The 21,621-nt window shown below is 46.0% G+C and overlaps 4 non-coding genes across 4 annotated transcripts; 1 reads left to right on the top strand and 3 right to left on the bottom strand.

Annotated features, from left to right (window-relative positions):
* Positions 1-7,310: 7,310 nt before the first annotated feature.
* Positions 7,311-7,383, bottom strand: TRNAK-UUU (transfer RNA lysine (anticodon UUU)). The gene has a single exon. It is a non-coding gene; the product is annotated as a tRNA-Lys (tRNA).
* A 6,529-nt stretch (positions 7,384-13,912) lies between these two features.
* TRNAK-UUU (transfer RNA lysine (anticodon UUU)) lies at positions 13,913-13,985 on the bottom strand. Its single transcript has one exon. It is a non-coding gene; the product is annotated as a tRNA-Lys (tRNA).
* Positions 13,986-14,170: 185 nt separating this feature from the next.
* Positions 14,171-14,243, bottom strand: TRNAK-UUU (transfer RNA lysine (anticodon UUU)). The gene has a single exon. It is a non-coding gene; the product is annotated as a tRNA-Lys (tRNA).
* Positions 14,244-15,180: 937 nt separating this feature from the next.
* Positions 15,181-15,253, top strand: TRNAK-CUU (transfer RNA lysine (anticodon CUU)). Its single transcript has one exon. It is a non-coding gene; the product is annotated as a tRNA-Lys (tRNA).
* The last annotated feature ends 6,368 nt before the right edge of the window (positions 15,254-21,621 follow it).

Below are 21,621 nucleotides of genomic sequence, written 5' to 3'. Positions count from 1 at the left end.
AAAATTGTGATATAAGGGCATTCTCCTATCATGTAGAACCGCAGAAGGAGACATGAGCAGGATTTACTATACCTTAAAGGGGTTGTCCTGTCATGGATGCTTGTCCCCTATCCACAGGACAGTGGATGCGTCCAATCAATGGGGGCTTGAGAACTCCCCCCCCCCCCCCTTCCCAGTGATCAGTAAGAGAGATGTGGCATTGCCATGTGACCAATGGACATGATGGACATGATGTTAGTTACTGAGAAGAAGAAAGCAGCCATGTTTTCAAAGTCCTTCACAACCCCTTTAACTGGGGGAGTCCACTTAAAGTTATCTCCAGAAATAATAGACATGCCAGACTTTAACATCTCTTCGGGTGGGATTACAAAAGCGTTCCCCTATTTTCTTCACTTTTTGCTTAGTAATGGGTGTAATGTAACTGCACCACTGATCCTTTGGCTTGTCCAGCTTGCGTTCAGGTCACCTGGTTGAGTCATGTGATCACTGATTCACACATGCTCTGTGCGAGTCTATGGACCTGCATAAATAAATTGACTTCCTGTCTGGCCTGTATGGAGGCTAAACAAGGGCTGAGTGAATAAAGTGTGTCAGTAATAAGCAAGATTATGTTTTATGGGCCTAGAGTGCTCCTTTAAGGCTCTTTTACACAAGGCAACGATCATATAGATCAGGGGTCGGCAACCCCTGGCACGCGAGGCATATTTTGCTGGCACGGCAGGCAGCTCGTGACTTTCATAAACTAAATTGAGAGAGAGAGAGCGTCCCTTCAGTGCTCTGCTAGAGCTGAGGTGTAGGACACGCCCCCTTCTCTCACTGCCCACCAATCAGAGGTGAGTCTCTCACTGTACAGGATAAGGGCTCCCTGGACCTGCTGCTACACGTGAGGAGGAGCTCCTGCTGTCTGCAGCCCTGAGGAGGAGAGGAAGCTCCGGGGAGCAAAGTGAAAGTAAAAACACCAGTGTGTTACTAAGTATTCTCATTAATGTGAGGCATTTGGGGTTATTACTTTAGTGTTAGTAACTCCATGTGCCTCACATTAATAGCAGTTAACCCCATCATGCCCTCACATTAACCCCTGTGTACCTCATATAGGTGTTAATAACATGTGAGACATATGGGGGTACTATATATTGAAGATCTTTACTTAATTATTACCTCCATGTGGCTCACATATCAGTAACCCTTATGTAAAGCACACCGGGGGTTAATGTGAGGGACATGATGGGGCTAACTGCTATTAATATGAGGTACATGGAGTTGCTAAACTGTGACGCACATGACCAGACTCTTTACAACTGTGGATATAAGTACAGACCTATACATGTCAATAGACCTGTATATACAGCCATTCTTTTTGTGGCTGTGTATTTGGGCCAAATTGAAGAGCTGAAAATTATAGAGTAGGTCCTAAATGTGTCCTATACGTCTCCTATATCTGCCCTATACGTACCCTATATCTGCCCTATACGTACCCTATATCTGCCCTATACCTACCCTATATCTGCCCTATACCTACCCTATATCTGCCCTATACGTACCCTATATCTGTCCTATACCTACCCTATATCTGTCCTATACGTCCCCTATATCTGCCCTATACGTCCCCTATATCTGCCCTATACGTCCCCTATATCTGCCCTATACGTCCCCTATATCTGCCCTATACGTCCCCTATATGCCCTATACGTCCCCTATATCTGCCCTATACGTCCCCTATATCTGCCCTATACGTCCCCTATATCTGCCCTATACGTCCCCTATATCTGCCCTATACGTCCCCTATATCTGCCCTATACGTCCCCTATATCTGCCCTATACGTCCCCTATATGCCCTATACGTCCCCTATATCTGTCCTATACCTACCCTATATCTGTCCTATACCTACCCTATATCTGTCCTATACATCCCCTATATCTGTCTGCATTTGCAGCCATGTCAATTCATTTTTAATGTATAAGTCAGTGAAACCACATCCGTGCCATTTGTATGCAGGAGGCCTATAGCTGAGGCCCCACGTTGCAGAAACGCACAGTTTTTGTTGCAGATTTTGCTGTGGTTTTTTTCAACCAAAGCTAAAAATGGCTACAGAAGGAATGGGAAATATATAGGAAGCTTCTTATACGTCTCCCTTCTGATCAATCCACTCCTGGCTTAGGCTCAGAAAAACGCAGCAAAATATGCAACAAAAAAGCTGCGTTTCCACAACGTGGGGGCCCCGGCCTTAGGCTAAAGCCCCACAAAGCTTTTTTTTTTTTTTTTTTTTTAGCCAAAGCCAGGAATGGATTGAGCAGAAAATAGAAGTATAAGAGCTTCCTATACATTTCCTATTTCCCATTCGTTTTGTAGTCATTTTTGCCTTTGATGGGAAAAAAAAGCAGCGTTTTTGCAATGTGGGGCATCATCCTTAGTGGGAGTCTATTGGGTGGTAACGCTGTGTACCCAGGTGCAACTAAAGCCAAATCCAGTTTCTGGGCACCAGTCACTTTTGGGGTAACTGTGACATTGATTAATTCCTGGCTGGGGTTTTGCTATTACTGCACTGCCAGGAATTAAAAGAGACTGAATTTAATTTCCATTTCACTGAGGGCGGGTTCACATCTGCGCCCGGTCTCCTCTTTGCAGGTTTCCTGCCCGAGAACCTGGACAGGAGATGGAAACCGGCAGTCACTTTTCAAACCCATTCACTTGAATAGATTTGCAAAGTGTCCGTCCGTGAGCGTCTTCTTCCTCTCTGCAGCAAAACCGTTTTTTTATTACTGGACACAAAGTTGGACATACAGGACTTTGTGACCGGTTTAAAAAAAAAACGCTTTCGCCGCAGAGACCAGAAGATGCTCACGGGTGGACACTGACTGCCGTGCTTCTGTCTCCTGTCCAGTTTCTCGGGCAGAAGACGGGAACCCATAAAGCTGGGACTGGACGAGGGTGTGAACCCGCCCTTACAGAAAACTGAAGTTACTGACGGCTGGGGACTAGATGCAGCACCCATCGAACATTGTGTGTCTCCCCCTACAGGTGTCACCTCACTCTGTTCCCAGTCACATACATTATCACTAATTGTGGGTTACACATGAACTCATATTGTTTTTAATGGAAAAGCACATGTGGCTGAGAGCGCAGTAGGACAGCACCCCTATGTCTGTGTTATATGACTTTAGTTCGGTGTCGTCAGCCTTACAATTATTGCCCGGCACTTCGAGGACCTCATCTTTGATTTTTTTAATTTAAATCGGCACGCTGAACAAAAAAGGTTGCCTACCCCTGATATAGATGATCACACGTGTATGAACAAATGAGCCAACACTTGTTTCTTGTTGCTCATGGCTTTATGGGGACGAATGATCATGTGTCTGAACATGCCCCTATTGGTTAGTACATTTACGTAACTAGACAAGTGTGGATCAACTTCAGCCCGTGTAAAAGACCCTTAGGCCCCATGCACATGACCAGTTGTACATCCGAGTCGGAGCTGATTTTGCTGCAGATTTCAGTCAGGTGACCTCTGAGTGCATTCAGTTATGTCCTTACCCCTATGGGGGGCTTCCGATCAATTATGTTCCAATGAAATGGAGCAAGGTAGGACCTTCTCTATGTCCATCGGAGCGGACCCTTGGACATGTGCATGAAGCCTTAGTCCTTCTGCAGTCCATAAATCAACCAGACTTCCCAGTAGGAACCCAGTCAGGAGACTGGGACTTGGAGTGATCTATGATGTTAGGATCTGTCTATTCGTGGCCTGCACTATATAGGGTACCGGACAGTGAAGCCATGGCGGATAGGGGACTACTAGCCATTATAGATCACAAGGAGCCCTGGATTATGGACCACATGCAGCCCAGGAAATACAGACCATACAGTCTGGGCTGTGTGCATGGAGTCCTAGGCCTCTAAAAAAAAAAAAAAAAAAAAAAGGGATCCACGTCACAGTTTTGTCAGGTCTTCAGCGCCCTATTTGGGACATTGATGGTTTACCATGCTCACAAAGGCCCAGGAACATGTTATGTTAGATCATCATTCTATGTGAAAATTCCCTCAAAAATTTGTGTGAAATATCTTGTACAATGATTTCCTTTCTGTTTCTAGTGGGTTCCAAGGAATTTTGATTGTTGACTTCCAAAGGATGGAAGTCTGGCTTGGACATGGGCGGTGCACCGATCACAAGTGTCTGTCTCATGACTGGGACCACTTTCGCACAACCAAGTTTTGGCCATGTCGGTCCATGTGTGCCGGACTTGGCAGCCTTAGCCATATATGCCGACACAGACTCCTAGGATTATAGTTCCCCAATGCTCCCTACTACATACAGTCTCTTAGCCATTCTAGTACGGGGCAGTATTTGGCAGGGGCATCACACATAACTATCATAGTAGGAGTCCATCTCCCAGGCAGGTCCATAAATCCGGCACACATGGACCAAGTTTCTTGGCCTAGACTCGGTCGTGTGAAAGCGGCGTTTTATTCAGTTGAGTTAAAGGGGTTTCCCACGAAAGACTTCAATCCCTTATCTATAGGGACCCCCAACAATTAGGAAATGGGATGTGTTTGCTTGGCCTTCAATCATGGTTGAGCATGTGTACCACCCCTCCTTTTATATGGGGCACTTGAAGGCCCTCGATCACTAGGAGGCCCATCAATTGGACCCCATCGATGAGACTTTCGAGCCACATCCATGTTCTTACAGAGTGCCCCTTTATTGTGTTAGTTTACAGTAGTCGTTGAATCTGCAATATGGAGGAGTGGCCTCTACCCCCCTTCATTCTTGAAAACGTGGGGGTCCCGAGAGATCCTACTCTGACCCATCATGATACTATGGCTTATCCTAGTAGTAATGGTAATAACTCATGTGATGCCCCTTTAAGGTTCAGTAAGCCATTCCTCTATAGAATATGAGATTTTCCTAGTAAAAAAAAAAAAAGTGAAATTTCTGTATGTTTTTCCTGAGAATTTTTTGTTTTTTATCTTTAGTCATTTTTGTTTGCACTTTGTGTTTTCGAGGGTTTTAACCTCTTCTTTTACCTATAAATATTATCAGAATTTTATTTAAAGAAATATATATTTAAGGTGACCGTCGGTCCAGAGATCGTCCTGTTACACCTGCCAAATAGGAATAAGCTTTATGCACTTTCTTAAAAAAAAAAAAAAATTTGTTCCACTGTCTAAACCAGTTGGGGGCATCCATTTTGTGCCTCGTCGTTCACAATACACTCTTATGGCCATGGTACGGCTCACAAAATGGCCGCCCCTGGGTTTATGTGCTTAGATGAAGGATTCTGCACATTTTGTTTTACTTTGTGGGTCTGTAGATGTTTTATTCACTTTGTATTATGTGATGTCCCCCCCCCCCCCAAAAAAAAAAAAAAAAAATGCTGTGTACATCTTGCTTTAATAAATGTATGTTTTATATAATTTGGGATATTCTGAGTTATTGTGTTTTTTTGGCTTTGTGACTGTATGGAATTTGTGCAAATATTAAAATTTCATAAATTGATTTTTTTAAAAAATTAAAATTTAAAATTAGAAATTTTCTAAAAAAAATAAAAAATGAAGTCATTCCCACATACCACATAGTAGGTATGGCACCTTTAGTGGGCACCTTATTTATCCCCTATCCCAGGCCATGGAGAAGGCTAGGACTACATGGCTACACTTCCCGTCATTCAACTATAGATTGCTGTGTTGCTTTGCGCCCCTGAGGGTGTTGCGACTTCTAGTTGCAAAAGCATCCAGCAGTACACAATATTTTTGCAACTAGAAATCACAGTAATGTCCGGGTTGCGATGCGCCCCATTCAAAGCTTTCATAAGTGGGCCATCTGCCATATAATTTAAGGCCCCCTCAAGTGGCCCACCCTAGTGGCCTAACTTTCCTTTCCCCATTGTTGCCTGCAGGCTTTGGCTGTCATGATGTCTCCGGCTTGGTGCTTATCGCGCCTCCTTTCTCAGGCATCATCAGCTGAAGCCTGAATGGTGGAGCGTAGATCTGTGCGCCACCATCTTATTCTTCTTTATCTTTGTCCTTAAGACTCTGAATGCAGGACTATCCCCCTTAATCTGGGTTGACTAAGGTCACATGGGGCACGGTTAGGCGTATTTTGGTCCTGATTTTGATGCGACTTCCGACAGTCGTGCCTTCCCGCTCCGGAGTAGGCCCAAATGAATGGGCCTAGCCTGGAGGGTGCTGCCGTGAGGCGGACGCCGGGGCTGAATCAGCCGCGGAATCTACCTGAAGAAAGGGCAGCTCGCTTCTTTTGGGAAAAAAGTAAGCTAGCGGTCTACATAGACCTCTATTGTGAGGGGGCGGATTCCGCGCCAAAATCCGTCCTCTCTTGCCCCGTGTGAACGAGCTCTAAGGAGGCCCTCGTTACTGTAGGGCCTGGTGCAGATCCACCATTTGGTTAAAGTGGCCCTGTTGTCCTGGGTTTGTATGTGGGGCCGTAAGCCTGAGGCAAAACTTGGGAAAGGTCCTATCAGGAAGTGACCCCGGGATGTCGCGTGTCCTTTGCAGCAGTCATGTGTGGTGGGGACCTGCAGGACTGGACCGTGCTGAGAGGCCTTGGAGCTTTCTGTGATCCACTTACTTCTATGGCGGCTTCCAATTTGTTCTGTCCCAATGAAACGAAGCAGGATAGAACCTGCTCCGTTTTCATCGGCCCCCCTTCTCGGATGGCACACTCGGACATGTTAGCATAATAAGCTTCCCCTAGTGTTTGGTAAGATGCCACAAACTAGGTAGTTGTTTATTTTCGCCACCCACACATTGGCACTACAAGTAGGTCGGAGCTGTCTTGTGGGCGTCCTCAATACCATCAATGCAAGTAGAGTAGTAGAGTAAGAAATGTACAAAAATGAAGCCCATGCGCCCAATTTTTCTGGTAACAGAAAATAACTTGTCGTAACCTGATCCCTGAGCCCTTCCATGAACTTTAACACAGAATTTTGTAATTTTTTTTTTTTTGCCTTTTTTTCCGTATGTGAGAAGGGACACTCCACAGCTCCGCACTTTCTAGTTCCAGCTGTTTCAGAAAAAACATTAACTTTCACGCCACCCTCGTCCTTCTACGTGTAAAACCCCACAATCGAGCATGAAACTTGCTCTTAGGGCATGCAGACGTCTAGTCCGGACTCATGGCATGTGAAAAAGTTAGCACAAATCAGATCAGGTTTCTTAAAGGAACAGAGCACCAAAAAAGAGAGAGTTTCTAAAATTGAAATAAAATACCTTTTAAAATGTAGTTGTGAAAAGACTAACATGAGCTAAAAAAAATTGTACTATAAAGTATATTTAAAACAGGAAAAAAAAAAATGTGCGCCCGAACAGGGACTTGAACCCTGGACCCTCAGATTAAAAGTCTGATGCTCTACCGACTGAGCTATCCGGGCTTTTGTAAACTGAATGTGATGACTTGTTTTTTAGGGCAGGTTTCTGAGTTATGGTAATATGTTTCTAAATCCACCCATGCCCCCTTTGACCCAGCCTAATACCACACAGTCCTTTTATGGTCCCAGCATAATAAAATGCAATTTTTTTGTCCCTAACACATAGGAATAGCCTTAAGAAAGGCTATTCTTCTCCGACCTTTAGATGTCTTCTCTGCATCACCGTTCGGTAGAAATCCCGGTTTTCTTCGGTATGCAAATGAGTTCTATCGCAGCACTGGGGGAGGTCCAGCGACGCCTCTATCTTCTTCTGGAACAGCCTCTTCACGCGTCTTCTTCCAGTACTGGAGTGAAACGTCTACGCATGCGCATGTCGGGCCTCAGGCAGAGCCAACTGCGCATGCCCACCTGGTGTAAGCGGCCATTTTCTTGTGGCCACTTACCCCGCTAACTGTGTAAACGGCCACAAGAAAATGGCCGGTTATACCAGGTGGACATGCACAGTTGGCTCTGCCTGAGGCCCGACAGCAGAGCCGACTTGCGCATCCGTAGAAGTTTCACTCCAGCGCCGGAAGAAGATAGAGGTGTCGCTGGAGGTTCTCTCGCAGCATTGGGGACCGTCCCCAGTGCTGTGAAAGAACTCATTTGCATACCAAAGAAAATCGGGATTTCTACCAAACGGTGGCACGAAGAAGACGTTTAAAGGTAGGAGAAGAATAGCCTTTCTTAAGGTTATTCCTACGTGTTAGTCACAAAAAATTGCATTTTAATGATAGGATCCCTTTAACTTTTTTTGGAGGGTCCATGTGACGTAACACACAATTATATTGTTTCGGCGTTCACTCTGCATTATAAATGACACGTCATTACGATTACGGCGATACAAGATTTATTTGGGTTTTTATTAGGTTTTTATCGCTTTTCAAAATAAAACGTCACTTTTTGAAAATATCTGATTTTCCCGGTGTCACTGTATTCTGACGTCTGTAACTTTTTTGCTGTTTTGTTGATGGAGACGTGTCGGGGCTCTTTATTTACAGGACAAGTTGTAGTTTTTATCGGTACCAATGTTTGGTGTGTGTGAACTTCTGATCACTTCCTATTGCTATTTTTTGGGCAAAGGAAAGTGGCCAAAATACGTTTTGCGCATGCGCATTTTTGTTTACGGCGTTCACGTACAGGATACATAACGCTGTAAGTGGGAACATGTACATACATGGGGATACCTAATAATATGTTGAATTTTTTGTGTTTTTTACATTTTAGGCCCATTGCACATGACCGCCGGCGGCCATGATTGATAGTTATGGCTGGTGCACAGATGTTCAATGCACAGCTGCAAAATCGGACAGAAATAGGAGCGGTCCTGAGTTGCAGCCCGGACTGTCGGCCCGCACTCTGATCAGTGTAATACAGTCATGTGCACGGGCCAAAAAAAAAAAAAGGGAAAAACACAGATAGCACACAGTTGTGTTCAAAGACCCTAAAAAGATGGGTTTTATAACTTTTTAGTTTTTCCTAACTTTTTGACCTTTTTTAACATACACAAGGGCACTGGAACCTTGTATTTCTGATCCCTAATGCAATGTAGTATTGCAGCATATCACACAGAGGCTCAATGTATGAAATGTGCATAGGCCGTTGTTGGTTGGCTTCCTGGGACGGCCATTGCACCCCACAGTCTTATTGCAGGGGATCTGAGGGGAGCCAGGCGGCAATCTTTCCCTTGGGCCCCCTTGATGCCGTGATCACCATCCTGGACCTTGAAATATGCTATAGGTGGGCATTATAATGTGTGTATACCAGGATAAAGAGGGGAACTGATGAAACTTTTGCACTAGGCCCACCATTGTGTTAAAACAGCCAAGCAATAAACTTGCAAATGTAGAGGTCAGGGCCACCTGGGGGCTGAAGAATCAATTGTACCTCCCCCAATCTCAGCATTAGCATAGGGACTGTGCTTTGGGATTTACAAGAAGGGGTTTCCATCGTTTAGGGGCTGAACACAAGCATTGTAGAATATATAGTCGTTGGTATTGTTCACATTTGGCAATGTAATCTATGCAACATGGTCATTGTTTAGGCAGAGATTTCCATGAGAAGGCCCTCCTGGCTCAGGGCTATTTATCACAACAGGTCCTTCGGATGTGTAAATGAGCCCTAATTGTCCCTTTGTGTCTTGTATTATAGGAACAGATACAAAGGCTCCCAATGGTCTATTATCACGCAGGTGACTGAGGCTTCTAGGTAGTAGAAAGTCAGACCTCAGTGGCCCCAAAATGTATACAAAAAACACAAGAACTTGTCTGCTTCGGGGGAAGGTAATATGCTGGCGGCCGCTAGGCCAGCGTTTCCGGAAATTCCAGTATAGTAAAACGTCACATCAGTGTCACACAAATTAGGCTAGGTTCACATCTGTCCGTCATTTGGGTCCGCCAGAGGATGGAGCGCTAAGGGACCCGTTCACGTAAACTCGTGTCAGAGTCAACGCTGCAAAACAGAATCCAATTGACTTCAATGGATTCCGTTTAGCGCGCGTAACACATTAAAAAAGCCTCCCATTGATTTCAATGTGTTGCGCGCACTAAACAGAACACATTGAAGTCAATGGGATTCTGTTTTGCAGCGCTGACTCTGAGTTTACGTGTAGTTCACATGGGGTTTTTTGGTCCGGAACCTGAGGCAGAGGCAGTGCACCGGGATCTAGTCGCGCACTCTGCTCCGGTTTAGGCCCAAATGAATGGGCCTAGTCAGGAGGGAGTGTCTTCAGTTGGATGTCGTGATGCGAATACGCCTGAAAGAATGAGCATCTCGCTTCTGTTTCCATTAGCCTGAGCAAACGGCTCCCGGAAAAAAAGAACTGACCAGCTCCCATTGACGTCAATGGGAGCCGTCTTTTTGCTCAGGATTTTGAGGCGGATACGGCCTCAAAATCCTGACCAAAAAACACCATGTAAACTTACCCTAAAACGATGGACACCGTGGACCCCATTGACTACTCGGGTTTGACGTTTTCATACTGAAAGCGGTGAAGAGAAATTTTTAATCGCCCAACAAAAAGTATCCAGTCCAGCAAAATAAAAGAAAAATTGAGTTATAAAAAACGTGCTGTGTTATAACTGATAAAATAAGAACCATAAAAAATTTTTAAAAAAATCTATTTAGTAAATCGCAGTCACGTAGAGAGAGCAGATTTTTGTAGCGTCCCAAAGCAGTTCTTATAACGGCCACTAGAGGCTGCTGAAATAATGCAAAACTGCATCTACTATAACAAAAAAAAATCAAGTATATAGTCTACATTTAAGGGGAACGTGTCACCAAAAATGGCCTATTATTAAAACCACATTTTTATGCAATAAGTTTTTTGAATTTCCCATGTTACTGTCTACTATATATTTTTCTTTTAAAATTGACTATATACTGCAATTTTCACTCTGGCCACTAAGTCTAATAATAAGAGGACAATTACCCTATTCTGTGGGGGTTTTCATTGCAGCCAGTGGCGTAACTACTGCCATAGCAGCAGAGGCAGCTGTTACAGGGCCCGGTGACAGCCGCTACCGCTGCTATCATCATACTCGGGGGTCCCAAAAATCCGAATCAAAAACCGCGCCAATGAATCTGTTGTAAAGCATGTCGCTTCTTTTCCGCCTCTCATTGACTTCAATAGGTTTTTCCAGGCGGAATCCAGCTGACGATAGGTCATGTGGCTTTTTTTTTTTCCGCTAGTAGAAAAAAACGCTAGAGGAAAAAAAAACTTCTACTGACTCCCATTGAAATTAATGCGAGACATTTTTTCAGGCTGATTCCACATCAAAATCTGCATGCAAAAAACTTTGTGTGAACAGACCCTAAGGAGTGAGAGCAGAAGCTACTGAGATAAGTTGAATCTGCCAATGATTGGCAGATAAATATCTCATGTGTATGGCCAATACCAGTCAAAGTTTTTGTACCGATTTTAAAGGAGTTAGCCATCTTTCTAATATTGATGGTCTATTCTTAGGATAGGCCATCAATTTTGGATCTGTGAGGATTATGACCATGGGGTCCTGGATGTTCTGGGGCAGCAGGGCTCCCAGTACTGCTTAGATGCCACACCTCGTGTAGTGGAGGGTTTAGGTACTGCAGTGTCGTCCCATGGACACTGCTGCAGTACCTAATGCCACCAATATACGCTGTACAGGTTCTTTTAGGGGTGTCTCATCATCTGGTCAGCTTTTTTATATGCTGTTATATAAGGGGTTTCGTTTTTGTCTTCTTTATTGGAATTTTATATGGATCATCCAGCCCTGTAGGTTATACCATCCTCGGGAATCTGTGTTCTGCCATATTATGTCCTCGTATGGCGGTGTACTCTCTTCTAGTGGATTTAGGAGAATGGCGTCTGCCAGTTTGAGGCTTGTATTTGACATTGCGCTGATATACGGGCATGATACCGTTATCATTGCGTAAGGTTTTGTGAGAAAAACAGTGAAATTTTGGGTCCATGAACAGAAACTTCCAAGATCTCAATACAGTTGAGATCCTGTGGTTGATCCTCAAAAAGTGGAGATGGGCATCTTGTCGGCATCCTCGTGATGTCCAGTAGTCCTCTGGTGTCATCCTTGAGTGATTGGGCCTCAGTAGTAATGACCCTGGGTCACAGCAAATGAACCACCAGCCAGATGCCGCAAAGATGCCCAGGAAAGGTAAGTATAACTGGTTTGTTATTTTTACTCAGCTCCCCTGGCCATTCTTCTGATGTTCGGTGGTCTTCTGGTGCCCTCTTCAGGTCTCTGGCACACATCACATGGCCTGGGGTCACCACTGAGGCCTCAGCATTCACATGCCAACATCATGACACTGAGTCACAGCAAAGGGGCCACCAGCCAGACGCCGCGAAAATGCCCAGGAAAGGTAAGTATAACTGGTTTGTTATTTTTACTCACCTTTCCTTGGGCCTGGGCTTAGGAGACCACAGAGTATAATAGCATACCTCCCAACTTTTGAAGAGCATAAAGAGGGACATAATGTGCGGCACGCGCCGTGGCAAATTTAGCTCCTCCCACTTTTCCCACTTTTATGTTGACTCCGCTCATTGTCATTCATTTTTCATGTGCCCCCACACAGTATAATCCTCCTACAGACACCCGTAAATTATATGTCCCCCCTTCATCTGCCCACAGTTTCATGTCCCCCCCATCTCTGCCCACAGTTTCATGCCGTTTTTCCTCACCTTCATCTGCCCCAGTGTCATGCCGTTCTCCCCCTTCATCTGTCCCAGTGTCATGCCATGTCCCTCCCATCTCTGCCCACAGTTTCATGCTGTCCCCCCCTTCATCTGCCCCAGTGTCATGCCGTCCGTCCCCCTTCATCTACCCCCAGCTTCATGACCCCCCATCTCTGCCCACAGTTTCATGTCCCCCCATCTCTTCCCCCAGTTTCATGCCATTCTCCCCCCTTCATCTGTCCCAGTGTCATGCCATGTCCCTCTCATCTCTGCCCAGTTTCATGCCGTCCCCCCTTCATCTGCCCCAGTGTCATGCCGTCCGTCCCCCTTCATCTACCCCCAGCTTCATGACCCCCCCATCTCTGCCCACAGTTTCATGTCCCCCCATCTCTGCCCACAGTTTCATGTCCCCCCATCTCTGACCACAGTTTCATGCCGTACCCCCCCCTTCATCTGGCCCAGTGTCATGCCGTTCCCCCCCCCTTCATCTGCCCCAGTGTCATGCTGTCCCCCCCCCTCCCCTTCATCTGCCCCCAGTTTCATGGGCCCCCTACATTATGTTCCCCTCAATGTTTAACACAAAAAAAACACTTATACTCACCTTCCAACGCTCCCCCGCATCTCTCTCCACAGTCTCACTCGCTCTCATAGTTGTAGGCGCGATGTGATGTCATCACATTGCGCCTACACATGCCGGAGCGCAGCGGTAAAGCAGGAGCTAAGCTGTGACAGCTCCTGCTTTAATCGCCTTTTATTCAACTCATCGGCGTCTAGTTGAAATCGGGACATGCCTCCCGCCGACCGGGACTGCAGGACAGGACACCGAATCCGTGAATGTCCCACGGAATTCGGGACGGTTGGGAGGTATGTAATAGTATTGCATGGGTGATGAACCCCAACAATTTCGGGGTCAGGTAGAGACTGAAACTTCTGGACAATTCGGATCAAGTCCGGTTCAATCCAAATCACTTCATCCCTAGTCAGCTCTATAGATCTGGAAAGTCAATAAAAGTGTATAAAACTTATGAAAAGCTTAGAATTGTAATTCGGTGACCATAGAAACATCTGACTAAAAGATCTAAAAAACAGTAAAACAGCAAAGTTTGCGTAAACCAAAAGTTGTGTCAGTCTGAAGACTGTAGAATCGCTGGAAACACCAATTTACTACTAGTCCTGTCTGCCTGTCTAAGACTTGTGAAGTACAGATGTTAGTAAAGGGCTTTATTATTCAGTAAAGGTTTCAGGATGAAAAAAATTTAATTCCTAATTTTTTTACTGATTTCTGAAGAATTTTAATTAAAAAAAAATAAATAAAAATACTAACGCCCGAACAGGGACTTGAACCCTGGACCCTCAGATTAAAAGTCTGATGCTCTACCGACTGAGCTATCCGGGCTTCTGTTGGTTCCTGTTTTTGGCGCTTATTGTAAACATGTGGAAAAGTGAAAGGACTTCTGGGCAGGTTCCCAACGTCAATCTGTTTACTTTACACAGTCCCTTAAAGAAACCACCAGGGCGAGAACAATCATCCACTTACATTGTGGTCCTTTCTGGAAAAATGCAGCGTAAAAGTAAGGATATCGCCCGAACAGGGACTTGAACCCTGGACCCTCAGATTAAAAGTCTGATGCTCTACCGACTGAGCTATCCGGGCTCCTTAGAGAACTTGTTTTTGTACATGGCTGTCTTTTTTTTTTCTTCCAAGATTAACATTGCCTTTAAGTAAGGGGGGTATTTCTAGGAGACTTTGACGTTTCCTTCCCTCATTTCTTTCTTCAGGTGTCCCTGGAAGATTCCTATGGATGAGGCACCTAACATTGGGATTCAACTATAGACAATTTAAAGGGGTTATCCAACTTTAAATTTACTTTCCTGATCTTGTGGAGGATAATGATGGAAATGTGGATTACGGCCTCATTCTGATCCCTGGGTCACATGATCGGAAGTAGCGATTCGAACCCTGAGTCTCTTCCTCCCCAATCTCATCAGTGGGCTATGAGGACTGTATTTACTATAGCCAGAGGGGCCCCATAGCATAACTAATTATCTGTGAGGGGGCAGAGGGGAGCTACAATTATGTGACCTGGGGGTCGTGACAAAGTCCATCATCAACATCAGGTAAGTAAACCCCCCGGAGAACCCCCTTAAGGGCTATTCCCATCTCAAATTGCTGCCGAGACAGGAAAAGCGGCTCTAAATCCCAGGGCCAGATTTACAGGAACAACTGAGCGTCCCTGATCCCTACCAAACACCCCACTTCTCATGATTGGTGCTGGTCCCAGTTGTCACCCCACCACCACCACCAATCAACAAGTTAGGGGTGGGGGGCTACTTAGTTACATGATATAAAAGGCTCAATTTAAGTTCATTTTATGGGTGGGAGGGGGCACAGTTTTATGTTCAAATTTTACGTATAATTTTTTGTTAAGTGAGTCAAAAAGTCAAAATCTAAGTAACAATTCTATCCATCAACAAATCTGATAATTTAGGAGATCCCTAACTATAATTGTAGCATTAGAAGAAGAATTACAAGACTGGGATCACATCTTGGCCTGGAGGGTTCCATATTCTTTATTTTTCAGCAGTGTCTTGCCCGGCTAGCTCAGTCGGTAGAGCATGAGACTCTTAATCTCAGGGTCGTGGGTTCGAGCCCCACGTTGGGCGGAAGGTTTTTTTGTTTTTTTTTGTGGGATGGTTTTCCCTTCAAATATTTAGCTTATTAATTCTTAAATACATAATAGATATCTATCATACATCTATGAAAGTAAAGTTCCACTGAGAACAAATCAGATTGAAACCTTGACCAGGAAAGTGTGAACCCAGAAATTTTGGACAGAATCATTGATATCAGTAGAGATGGATGAACCGCTTTGTCACAAGCAGAGTTCCACCTAAATATCCCAAATTGTTCATTTTTTTTTACAAAACAGAACAATTGGGGGGTTCATCTTGAATTAATTAAAATGGCTGCCGCAACATGCGTTGCGGTACAATATTGTACTATGAGGTATCTTCGGAACCAGAGTATAGAGGTGGAGGACCAGGGGAGACTCAAAAAATACAAAAACATTGATACTCACCACCTTTCACCTCTTTGTGCCTCCTCACAGCATCTGGCACTCTCCTGGTGACGTTATGTGTTTGGGGTCACTGTTGATGCCTGTGATTTGGCCACAGCGGTCACATGGGCACACCAAGCATCATGATGTCATGACTTTTTGGGTGCCCATGTCACCACTGAGACCCAGGCGAATGGTCTAGACCTAGGAGACCGGAAGAGAGTGCCGGACAATGGTGGCCCAGAAGTGGTACGGGAAGGTGAGTATACATCTTTTTCTTTACGCTTCCCCTGGGCTTCCAGCCAGTGGCGTAACTACCGCCATAGCAGCAGAGGCAGCTGCCACAGGGCCCGGGACATTAGGGGCCCGGCGACAGCCGCTACCGCTGCTATCATTATACTCGGACCCCCGAGTATAATGATTGGCGGACCGAGAGAGGTAAGAAACATAAAAAACACTGTTACTTGCCTCTCTACGATCCGTGCAGACTTCGGCCTAGTCGTCCGATGTCTCATGACCCCGGCCTGCGTCCCGGGTCATGTGACGTCTGACGTCATTGAAGATCAACTACTTTGGAGGCCGACAGCGTAGGAGCCAGGAGATGGGTGAGTAACAGAGGGTTTTTTTAAAATGTTTTTCTCCCCCTGGTTCTCCGATTATTATACTCTGGGGTCTGAAAAGATATATAGAGTATAATAATTGTTTATGGGTGTCCACATTGGGACATAATACTGTGTGGAGGAGCCACTATGGGGGATAGTACTGTGTGCAGGGGCCACTATGGGGGATAATACTGTGTGCAGGGGCCACTATGGGACATAATACGGTGTGGAGGGGCAACTATGGGGGATAATACTGTGTGCAGGGGCCACTATGGGGACATAATACGGTGTGGAGGGGCAACTATGGGGGATAATACTGTGTGGAGGGGCAACTATGGGGGATAATACTGTGTGCAGGGGCCACTATGGGGGATAATACTGTGTGCAGGGGCCACTATGGGGGATAATACTGTGTAGGGGCCACTATGGGGGATAATACTGTGTGCAGGAGCCACTATGGGGGATAATACTGTGTGCAGGGGCCACTATGGAGAATAATACTGTGTGCAGGGGCCACTATGGAGAATAATACTGTGTGCAGGGGCCACTATGGGGCATAATACTGTGTATAGGGGCCACTATGGGGAATAATACTGTGTGGAGGGGCAACTATGGGGGATAATACTGTGTGCAGGGGCCACTATGGGGGATAATACTGTGTGCAGGAGCCACTATGGGGCATAATACTGTGTGCAGGAGCCACTATGGGGGATAATACTGTGTGCAGGGGCCACTATGGGGGATAATACTGTGTGCAGGAGCCACTATGGGGCATAATACTGTGTGCAGGAGCCACTATGGGGCATAATACTGTGTGCAGGGGCCACTATGGGGGATAATACTGTGTGCAGGAGCCACTATGGGGCATAATACTGTGTGCAGGGGCCACTATGGGGGATAATACTGTGTGCAGGGGCCACTATGGGGAATAATACTGTGTGGAGGGGCAACTATGGGGGATAATACTGTGTGCAGGGGCCACTATGGGGGATAATACTGTGTGCAGGGGCCACTATGGGGGATAATACTGTGTGCAGGAGCCACTATGGGGCATAATACTGTGTGCAGGGGCCACTATGGGGGATAATACTGTGTGCAGGGGCCACTATGGGGGATAATACTGTGTACTGGGGCCACTATGGGGAATAATACTGTGTGGAGGGGCAACTATGGGGGATAATACTGTGTGCAGGGGCCACTATGGGGGATAATACTGTGTGCAGGGGCCACTATGGGGGATAATACTGTGTGCAGGAGCCACTATGGGGCATAATACTGTGTGCAGGGGCCACTATGGGGGATAATACTGTGTGCAGGGGCCACTATGGGACATAATACTGTGTGCAGGGGCCACTATGAGGGATAATACTGTGTGCAGGGGCCACTATGGGGTATAATACTGTGTGCAGGGGCCACTATGGGGGAAAGTACTGTGTGCAGGGGCCACTATGGGGGATAATACTGTGTGCAGGGGCCACTATGGGGACATAATACGGTGTGGAGGGGCAACTATGGGGGATAATACTGTGTGGAGGGGCAATTATGGGTGATAATACTGTGTGCAGGGGCCACTATGGGGGATAATACTGTGTGCAGGGGCCACTATGGGGAATAATACTGTGTGGAGGGGCAACTATGGGGGATAATACTGTGTGCAGGGGCCACTATGGGGGATAATACTGTGTGCAGGGGCCACTATGGGGGATAATACTGTGTGCAGGAGCCACTATGGGGCATAATACTGTGTGCAGGGGCCACTATGGGGGATAATACTGTGTGCAGGGGCCACTATGGGGGATAATACTGTGTGCAGGAGCCACTATGGGGGATAATACTGTGTGCAGGGGCCACTATGAGGGATAATACTGTGTGCAGGGGCCACTATGGGGTATAATACTGTGTGCAGGGGCCACTATGGGGGATAGTACTGTGTGCAGGGGCCACTATGGGGGATAATACTGTGTGCAGGGGCCACTATGGGGACATAATACGGTGTGGAGGGGCAACTATGGGGGATAATACTGTGTGCAGGGGCCACTATGGGGACATAATACGGTGTGGAGGGGCAACTATGGGGGATAATACTGTGTGCAGGGGCCACTATGGGGGATAATACTGTGTGCAGGGGCCACTATGGGGAATAATACTGTGTGGAGGGGCAACTATGGGGGATAATACTGTGTGCAGGGGCCACTATGGGGGATAATACTGTGTGCAGGAGCCACTATGGGGCATAATACTGTGTGCAGGGGCCACTATGGGGGATAATACTGTGTGCAGGGGCCACTATGGGGGATAATACTGTGTGCAGGGGCCACTATGGGGGATAATACTTTTTTTTTTTTCTTTTTTTTTTCTTTTTGGTAGAGTTGGAAGGGACCTCAAGGGCCATCGGGTCCAACCCCCTGCGAGTGCAGGTTTTCCTAAATCATCCTAGCTATATGTTTATCCAGATTCCGCTTGAAGATTTCCATTGATGGAGCGCTCACCACCTCCCGTGGCAGCCTATTCCACTCTCTCACTCCCCTCACTGTCAGAAAGTTTTTCCTAATGTCTAATCTGTATCTCTTTCCCTTTAGTTTCATCCCATTGCTTCTTGTACTTCCTTGTGCTAATGAGAATAGGGTAGATCCCTCTGCACTGTGACTACCTTTCAGATATTTGTAGACTGCTATTAAATCTCCCCTGAGCCTTCTCTTCTGCAAACTAAACAATCCCAGTTCTTTTAGCCGCTCCTCATAGGACATGGTTTGCAGACCTTCCACCATTTTGGTTGCTCTTCTCTGGACTTGCTCCAATATATCGATGTCTTTCTTGAATTGAGGCGCCCAGAACTGTACACAGTATTCCAGGTGTGGTCTGACCAGGGAAGAGTACAGCGGAATAATGACCTCTCTTGATCTAGATTCAATGCTTGTCTTAATACATCCCAGAATTTTATTAGCCTTTTTTGCAGCAGCACCGCACTGTTGGCTCATGTTGAATTTGTGATCTACTATTATGCCCAAGTCCTTTTCCCCTATGCTATCACTTAGTTCTATTCCTCCCATACTATATATGTTTTTTACATTTCTGTTACCCAGATGTAGAACTTTGCATTTGTCCCTGTTAAATACCATTTTGTTGGCCTCAGCCCATTGTTCCAGTGTGTCTAAGTCCTTTTGAATACACTCTCTCTCCTCTCTAGTGTTGGCTATTCCTCCTATCTTCGTATCATCTGCAAATTTTATGAGTTCCCCAATAATTCCATCGTCCAGATCATTTATCCATACTATGTGCAGGAGCCACTATGGGGATAATACTGTGTGCAGGGGCCAATATGGGGCATAATACTGTGTGCAGGGGCCACTATGGGGCATAATACTGTGTGCAGGGGCCACTATGGGGATAATACTGTGTGCAGGGGCCACTATGGAGAATAATACTGTGTGCAGGGGCCACTATGGGCTATAATACTGTGTGCAGGGGCCACTAAGGGACATAATACTGTGTGCAGGGGCCACTATGGGGATAATACTGTGTTCAGGGGCCACTATGGGCATAATAGAGCGCGTAGGAGGGGGTCGGTCGAGGTCTTCGGCATTAGTGTCGGTCGGGGTGGGGGCTCCATGTCAAAAGTTTGCCACGGGGCCCCCCCATTCCTAGTTATGCCACTGCTTCCACCTATTATGCTTTGAGGTTTGAAGAGAGCCCAGAGTATAATAATTTCACTTTCCAACTTGGTCTACCCGAAATAAATTAGGGACCTGAGCCACTTTAACCCAAAAAGAAACAAATTTTGGAAGGTTTCCCCATTGCTAGTTATCAGCTATCTGCCCAATAGAGTTGTTGTCTAGACTATACTTGCCAAGTTTTTGGCAAGGCCAAGCACATCAAGTGCACCATGAAAATTTTTGGTGACCACTCCAATTTTTTTTGGTACAAAACCCCACCCCTTTTGGGGCACAACACTGTCTTTTTTTTATTAAATTTTGTCTTGTGAAGGATCCGGCACACAAAGTTTCCATGTGACCTATAATATGGCCCGGGAGCTTTCTACTAGTCCTAGGGCATCGGCCCGCTCTTCCACCCTTTTTGACAAGTATGGGCTAGACATAGGTTTTCTTTCCAATGATCGCTTCCTTTAAAAGTCAGCAGACTTCCAAAAAAATGTGTTTTTCATCGTGTTGGCAAGGACAGTGACTCTCATCATTTCCGGTAGATTCAGCAAATCGAGAGAGTGAAAACAACAAATATCTAGAGTCAGCGTTTTATCTGAAAGCCGGAGAGATCGGTAAATAAGTCAAAGAAGAAGAATCTGCAGCTGCTGCTGAGCACGGGACAGGCCAACAATCACTAACACAAGTCTTGTCCATAGGCGGAGTAGGCGCACTACATTTACCTGCATGGAGTATTGTATGGCGGTACTTTGTAGCATTGTAGAAGATACTGCCAGGGGCATAGCAGAGGGTGCAGGGCCCAGGACCCTTAGGGGGCCCATAAGCACTGGCATCAGTATTAAGATTGCCGTTTCCATCTGGCCCATAAGCCAAGGAGCCCACAGATTGCCCAGACCACACTAAGGTTTATTAAACTCCTTAGCACCCGTAACCATCACTATCAAGAATTCGTTGCAGGGATGAGGTAGGGGGCCCCAGACAAAAGATTGCACCGGGCCCACAAGACTTTAGTTACACCACTGGATACAGCTTACATACCTAAGCAAGTACAGCCCCTCTCCTGTGGTGAGGAGGGGGTTGCACGAAGCCATTAATAGGCTGCACGAATGTAACTTCTTGGCTGATGGTGGTCGAGGGAGCAATGAGCAGAGGCAAAACTACTGCCATAGTGGCCGTATCAGCTGCTATGGGGCCCGTGAGCTTAGGGGGCCTCACCCTGCCCCCATACTTTTTTTCCTGCTGGAGATGATTTTCACTTATCGTATATACTCGAGTATAAGCCGACCCGAATATAAACCGAGACCCCTAATTTTACCACAAAAAACTGGGAAAACTTATTGACTCGAGTATAAGCCGAGGGGGGAAATGCAGCAGCTACTGGAAAATTTCAAAAATTGCTGGGGAAGGGGAGGGGGTGTTTTGGTTGTCTGTCTGCCCCTTCCCTGAGCTTGAGGACTAGGGTTTCCCCCCACTTGGAATTCGGTCTGGCTGACTATAGGGTATCTGCAGTGCTCCTATTAACCCCTTCCAGATGGAACAGGAGCACTGCAGATCCCCTATATTCAGTAGACCGGGCACTCTCAGACACAGGATACCTAATGTGTATGTATATCACAGTCATTTTCTACCTTTATATGTATTCTAGGGAAAGGAGGGATTTACAACTTTTATTTTTTTAAAGCTTCTTTTTTCCCCCACTATTTTATGGGAGA

Source organism: Leptodactylus fuscus, chromosome 5 (genome assembly GCF_031893055.1).
Source record: "Leptodactylus fuscus isolate aLepFus1 chromosome 5, aLepFus1.hap2, whole genome shotgun sequence".
Classification (NCBI taxonomy): domain Eukaryota; kingdom Metazoa; phylum Chordata; class Amphibia; order Anura; family Leptodactylidae; genus Leptodactylus; species Leptodactylus fuscus.
The sequence above is the reverse complement of the archived record's forward strand: the minus strand, read 5'-3'. Positions and strand labels throughout refer to the sequence as shown.